The sequence below is a fragment of the Merops nubicus genome, unplaced genomic scaffold (assembly GCF_000691845.1).
Source record: "Merops nubicus isolate BGI_N331 unplaced genomic scaffold, ASM69184v1 scaffold450, whole genome shotgun sequence".
In the NCBI taxonomy this organism is placed as follows: domain Eukaryota; kingdom Metazoa; phylum Chordata; class Aves; order Coraciiformes; family Meropidae; genus Merops; species Merops nubicus.
Genome location: NW_008580711.1, coordinates 15,189 through 22,253, shown reverse-complemented (window position 1 = coordinate 22,253; position 7,065 = coordinate 15,189).

Sequence of the window (7,065 nt, the reverse complement as noted above, 5' to 3'; positions counted from 1 at the left end):
CAGCAGGAAGACAATTTGACAGAAGGCAATAGGTGCTGTCAAGTCTGTCTGTGCCAGCTGCCTCACACATCCCCTGCTGAGTGCACGGAGAGAGGCTCCCACCTCTGAAAACCCTCAAGAGGATCATCTTGCCTCCCTAATTTATTTCCTCCCCCTCACTCTGTAGTGGTGCCTGCAGAGGACAACCCTCTTGGCATCCAGAGCTGCCCAGCCCTCTGCTGGCTAGAGGGACAGCATGGCAACAGTGATGATCTAGTGGCACACACCCCCATGGGTGAAGTGAGGAGCAATGGGTTAAGTGCTCTGCTCCACTGGGGTGCAGGTGGGGGGTGGGGGTGGCAGCCACTGCCCCTGAGAGGTGCCATAAAGACTCAGGTTATCTGGCAGGGCTCCTGGCCCCAAAGCAGCTGCAAGTAGGTGCAACCTCAGGTCAGCAGGCTGGGAAGCAACTAGGCTCATCTGGAGATGCAACTGGAGCTACACCACCTTCTCCCTGGAGTATGTATGCATTTGACATTAAACCACTCAAGAGGCAAAAAGTCCTCAGAAGGAATGAGCAGAGTTTTCTCCTGTACCACCTGAATAACCCTAGGCTAGAGAAGACTCCCTCTTGCAGTTGCTTTTAGGCCTCAGGACTCTTAAAAAAGTCTAAATGCCAAAAACCAGCCTGCAGCAGGGCTTAGGAAGGAAACATTTCAAGCATGTCTCCTTGAAATGTCTCTCCTAACCCTGTGGTGGTGAATCAACACATGGACCTGAAGCCCTCTCAGGCTTGCCAGGAGATATTTAACCAAGAGTTTCTGGCAGTGTTAGTGAGCTAGGATAGACTCTATGGCAAAGAGGGATTTTAGTCACTCTGGATCCCAGCCCCACTTTGTGCAGGGGAAAGTGCTCTTCCAAACTGCAGCAGATCCCTACGATTTTCTAGCCACCTCTATTTCCAATCTTCTATCCAGGGAACTCAATCTATTCCATCTATAAACACTTGGCATAAATGTTGTGGGGTTTTTTTTTAGCTGACCTGCAATATTGCCTTGAGAACTTGAACACAAAGTTCCATTTTCCCATTGCAACGTGTTGCTTCAAGGCCTGAACCTCTCTCACACCACACAGCCTAGATTCCTTCACCACCACGTCAGGCAGGAAGATCTCACACTTCTTCCTGGCCAAGCTGCACGATGCACTGCAGGAGATGTACCTCAGGCAATGGGAGAGGGGCACAGGGAATGCACCAAGATTCTGAGCTGCAACTCCCCCTGGAGCAATACTTCATTATCACAAAATCATTGCTATCAGGAAGTAATGAAATAATTCAAAACTGAACGTCACAGATATTTTGTTCATGGTTAATAAATGAAAATTTTTCAGCTGTGGGAATGTAAAAATAATATAAAACACTGTTTAAACAATGTCAGAAAGAAAGCACTGTAATATTTCCTAAGTGAAACTTCCTGGGATTTCTGTGACACAGAAAATACCAGTATTTCCATTTCAATGCCATCCCAAGACATAAAGAAATGTCAAAACAGTAGCATTTCTCCCTGAGCAGGACCTTCACATTTTACCTGAGTCCAAGGCAAAAATGACCATTTCAGGTGTTAATTGAAAGGCTCATGGGCAGACCCAAAGACAGGAGATATTTTCATAAACAAGGAGCACCACTTTATGGGCAGCTGCAAGAGGAGTGATAGCTGGACACCTCTGGCAGCAGCACCCACTGCTAGGTCATGCTTTGATGAATTATGCAGCATCAATAACCTTCTGAACAAGCAGGATGTGACAGATTCACCAGCTCCCCCATTCTCTTTCCCCCCTGTTTAACAGCATCTGACAAAGGCAGGGCTGCAGGACAATGTGCTGCTCAGCATGCCCTGCTTTGCACAGCCCCTCAAAGTCACCAAAGGGTGTTCAGGAGCAGTACAAAAGGAGATGCTCTGTGCAGCACCCCAACAAGAGGAGAAACCTCTTTCACGTCCCCATCAGAGCAGCATTTTCCTACAGAGCTGCAGTTAAATGCTCTCTGATGGAGAGAACAGTGCCAGGATGCTCACTCCCCCACCAGCACCAGGGCAGGAGAGATGGTGCACAGCAGACCAGCACACTGACAAGCATGGCAAAATGGGCAATCTGCTCCTCCAGATGGGCACATGGTGTAGGCTCTCTGGACTGTTATCCAGTTGCTGTGGAACCAAAAAAAGTACTGAACAAAAATAAAGCTGGAAAACTAAGCCCATTATCTGCCTGATGGGGATAAAAAGCCCTCTCTGGTACATTAATCTGAGCAGTCCGCTGAGGTGTCATTGCCCCTTGAGTCAATCTCAGCCAGAAGGGACACTTAATGCCCACAGAGATCCTGCAGGATCAAGCAATGCCAACAGCAGATCTCATCACGTGGTACTTTTGCTCTTAGATGGTGCAGCAATTGCTGAAACCCCCCACTGTGCTACAGGCCCCAGGAAATTCTCATCCCTACCCCACCAGCTAGATTCCCAAGAGTAACCTTTCATGATCAACTTAATCTGCTGTTACAAGGGCACTCTGTCTCACCCTACCTCACATCTTCCACTCCATGCACTCCTGCCCACCCCCTTATGTTGGCCTGGGGACTCCTGTAGCTACATATCTTAAAGCTGATCATGCAACTGCACCCTGACACTTGCCCTCTTGCTTGCAGTTGTATGGTCCATGGTGCCAAGATCACCACCCTGGCTGGTCTTCAGAACTGTATGACTCCTATCTTCATAGGGAATGCAGCCATTGTGGCCCACAGTCATTCCATGGAAGGTTAGGGACCTGACAGATGTCCCTCCAGCAGGAGGCTTGCTGTCTTGGGCTCCTTTTGTAGTCCATGGTGGGAGACACAACCAAACCTTGGGTGAAGGCTCATCACTCTCCACAGTTATCATGGGAACCACACCATTCCATTTACCTCTTGGGTGCCTCAGCTACTCGACTAAAAGTAGAGAAAAAGTTTGTGGGCCTACACACTTATCTTGAAGATCATTCTTATTCTATAATCTTATCTTGCTGTACCACTTTGTCGAAAAATGAGACATGCTTCTGTGATGAGCATGATGGAACAAATGCTCTTGAACTATGTAATTGTCATGGCTTCCATTACATCCTCCCAAACCCATTTCTTTGGCTCCTGACTGCTCACAGAAAGGTGAAGAGTCAGGGACTCCTCAGGACACAGATATACTGTGTCTCCAATTCCCTCATCTCCTCACTGACAGTACTGCAGCCTTCTCAGTTACCTCCTAACTACCTGGCAGACAAGAAGCAGTCCACACTTGGCATGGGTGTGCTGCCTGTGGGCTGAGCTTCCAGCTGTAGGTTAGGAGGAGAGGTAACCTGAACTCACATTACAGCCTCTCTTCTCCATGGAGACCAAAGTTTGTCCCACTGCCTTTCATCCAGTTCTGATGAAACCTTTGAAGTTCTTGTCTGGGAAGAATGATGGCACGTGTTCACATCACATAGCCCTTCCAAAGCAGTGCAAATCACAGTGGGTGCTGTCACCCCAGGGTTACAAGCAAGCAAACTGCTTGGCAGCTCCTCACAAAGACCCTGTAAGATAAGGATTCTTCTGTCCATGCTGTGGTCCTCTCCATGAGCTCTTTACTCTTGCTGCATGGTGCTCTTGCAACCTGGTGTTCTCCTCCCTCATATGCTGCTGACACCATGTGTTACTTTGTGTAACCACCTATGGTGCTGCTAAATTCAGTCCAGTGGAAAAATACAGGGAAAGTGAACTAATTATTAATACTAAACTATTACATTAATATGTTTTATCATTATTGTAATTTAAAAAAATAGTTGCCTTGTTTTTTAGGGGGGGTAGGGAAGGGAAAAGGGCCTGAAACTGAAACACAGAGAGAGCAGTATTCCAAATGGCTGCAGATTTCCACTTTAGGAGAGTTGAACTCTACAAAGATGCACACTCTTCCCCATCAGAAAGTTTTCCTGAAGAAAGATATGGCTCGTTGCACTTGGCAGCAACCCAGACACCAATCTCTGGCATTAATCTCAGATTCTGGACAGAGCTGCAAGGTGGAGTAATTCAGGAAAAGTCCCATCAGCAATCAGCAGTGAATCAAAAGCTGTACAATGCACCTCAGCGTTCAAACTGTGTCCAGCACCACACTGTTCAAAGTCCTTTGATTGCAAGCATTGTGTTTTCTTAAAATCCAACTCCTATCTGAAGCTGAGATTCTCAAAACTATGGGTTTTATAAAAGAACATTGCCTTAAAAAAAACCCCAAGGAACATGTAACCTTGAGCAGCTGAGAACTTTGGTGCAACCATGAGCTCCATATTAGAATCTCATACAATGTACTCCACTTAATTGGGAGTGTGATTTTAGGATGGGCTTAAGACAATTTAAGACTTTCCCCCACCACCCCCAGCTCTGTTTTCAGTGCTTCTCATGTGTCAGGTCTAGGTGCAAGCTGAAACAGCTGAACAGACTGAAAAGAAGCCCTCAGAGAAGAAGGAATCAGGATTGTGCCTTCTGGTGGCAGCCAGAGAACTGATCTGGCTAAAGACATTAATATTCAGGCAGCCCTGCTGAAAGAAGCTTTTAATCTCTTTGGGCTTTTGCATAAAGCTTCCTGGTATCACAGGGAGGTGGCAGGAAACCCAAAGGCAAGGCAGATATCACAACAAAACCTCTAGGCTCAAGATACACCTAAACAAAATATGGGATCTAACCCTGAGGCACAGTCAAGCATTATCATGTTTGTCCCTCTGAGGACAACAACCAGGCTCAGCATCACAGCACAGGAGCCATTTGGACTTGACAGGAGTGGAAAACCATTTTAAATCCCACAATCCTTTCAGCTGACAGCAGTTTTTGGTTCAAAAGCCCTACTCCAGACCTTGGAAAAGGAAAGCAGTAAGAGATAGCACACTTTGTTGGTGGTGCTTCATCCTGGTGCCATATGGTGCTGTCCAGGTAAACCTGGTAAACATTTCATGAACCTGTTAGATGTTAAAGATACAAGATTTTTTCCTCACCTTTTCATCCAAAAATTTGTGGTAGCAGCAAAAATGAGGCAGGCAGTGGACATTTACTGCTCTAGAATGTGCCATGCACTGATTAGCCAACGTCCCACTGAGCTTGCATAAATAAATTTTTAAATTTTATTATTTATTTATTCAACTTATTTTAAAATGTATTTATTTTTAAAATTTCAAATGAAAGAAAGGGTCAAATCAGAAGGGTCAAAGCCCAACTAGAACTCAACTTGGCTACTGTCATAAAAGACAATCAAAAATGTTTCTATAAATACATTAGTCTAAGGAAAATCTCCATCCTTTATTGGATGCAGGGGGAAACATGGTGACAATGGATGAGGAGAAGACTGAGGTGGCTTCTTTGCCTCAGTCTTTAATGGTAACACCACTTGTTCTCCAGGTGCTCAGCCCCCTGAGGTGGAAGACAGGGATGTGAGGGCAGAATGAAGCCCCCCTCAGACACACACAGGTCCATGGGGCCAGATGAGAACCACCCAAGAATACTGAGGGAGCTGGGGGAAGTGCTCACAAAGCCATTTCCTGACACTTATCAGCAGTCCTGGCTAACTGGGGAGCTCCCAGTGGAGGTTATGGAGAAGATCACCTTGAGCATCACCACACAGCATGCAGAGGACAGCCAGGTTATCAAGCCCATGCAGGACTAACCTGATCTCCTCCTATGACAACGTGACCCACTCAGCAGCTGAGTGAAAGGCTGTAAATATTGTCCACCTGGATTTAAGCAAAGCTCTTGACTCTGTTTCCCAAAGCATTCTCCTGGAGAAACTGGTTGCTCATGGCTTGGATGGGCAGATGCTTTACTAGGTAAAAAACTGGCTGGATGGGCCCATGGAGTTGTGGTGAACTGAGTTGAGTCCAGTGGGTGGCTGGTCACAAGTGGTGTGCCCCAGGGTTCAGCACTGGGCCCAGCTCTGTCTAGTGCCTTTATCAATGATCTGATATGGGGATCAGGTACAACCTCACCACATTTGCAAATGACATCAAGCTGGGTGGGAGTGGTGACCTGCTTGAGGGTAGGAAGGCTCCACAGAGGGACCTGGACAGGCTGGAGCAATGGGCCAAGGCCAGTGGGATGAGGTTCAACAAGGCCAAGTGCAAAAGACATCGAGGTGCTGGAGCAGGTCCAGAGAAGGGCAACAAAGCTGGTGAGGGGTCTAGAGCACAAGTCTGACAAGGAGCAGCTGAGGGAACTGGGGTTGTTCTGTCTGAAGAAGAGGAGGCTGAGGAGACACCTTATCACTCTCTACAACAGCCCAAAAGGAAGTTATAGAGAGGTAGGTGCCAGTCTCTCCTCACAGGTAACAAGTGATAGGAAAAGAGGAAATGGCCTCAAGTTGCACCAGAAGAGGTTCAGACTAGACATTAGGAAATCTTTCTTCACAGAAAGGGTTGTGAAGCACTGGAGCAGGCTGCCCAGGGAAGTGGTGGAGTCACCAGCCCTGGAGGTGTTTAAAAGACATGCAGACGTGGTGCTGAGGGACACAGTTGAGTGGTGGACTTGGCTGCACGAGGTTAATGGTTGGCTTGGATCTTAAAATTCTTTTCCAGTGGAAATGATTCTATGATTTTATGAATGTACTATGGCCATTAAATGAGGAAACTGTTGGCACTGTCAAAGCTGTATGCATTTAGTAGAAAATCCCTTAGCTTCAGCCTCCCCAGGTGTTTTGCCATTTGACTTGGTAAGTCAGATGGCTTTTCCCATTCTACCACAACTAGTGCCTCTGAGTCAGGAGTTTCCATGGGACAGATGAAATTTTTAGCTTCCTTCTTTGGGCTTTAACAATTCAGACAGATGTCTCAACAATTTCCACATCATTTTCACCACTGAACCTGTTGTACTTGTCATGCCAACATCCTTCCTGCAACCCATTGCTCAGGGTAAAAGACCCACTAAATGGTTGCCTAGCTCCTTGTGGTTTTCTGAGACAGCAGCAGTAACACTTCCACAGGGGGAAATTCAGCCCATATCACCTAATAATCCAACCTAAACTGCTCTGAAATCTTTCCTGGACATTTTTACTA